The sequence below is a fragment of the Gavialis gangeticus genome, unplaced genomic scaffold, assembly GCF_001723915.1.
Source record: "Gavialis gangeticus isolate Ggan-Ray unplaced genomic scaffold, GavGan_comp1, whole genome shotgun sequence".
Classification (NCBI taxonomy): Eukaryota; Metazoa; Chordata; order Crocodylia; family Gavialidae; genus Gavialis; species Gavialis gangeticus.
This window is the reverse complement of record NW_017728997.1, coordinates 30,182,067-30,182,321: the sequence shown is the minus strand read 5'-3', so window position 1 is coordinate 30,182,321 and position 255 is coordinate 30,182,067.

Here is a 255-nt window from a genome sequence, read left to right as displayed (position 1 = left end):
GACCCCAGTACTCTTTCCTGCCATGGCAGGGGGTCAGACTTGATGATCTGCTCAGGTCCCTTCCAACCCTACCAACTATGAATGATCCAGTTTATTTCAGTTATAAAATCACTATATATTTTGAGCTGCTTTAACATGTGTATTTACAGGGCTGCCTCTTTTACCACTGTCTTTATTAGCTCCTGAATCTGATGTTAAATGTCTTTTCTGGGGGAGGTGCTAGTACAAGGAAGGCTAGGGGACAGTGATCATGAA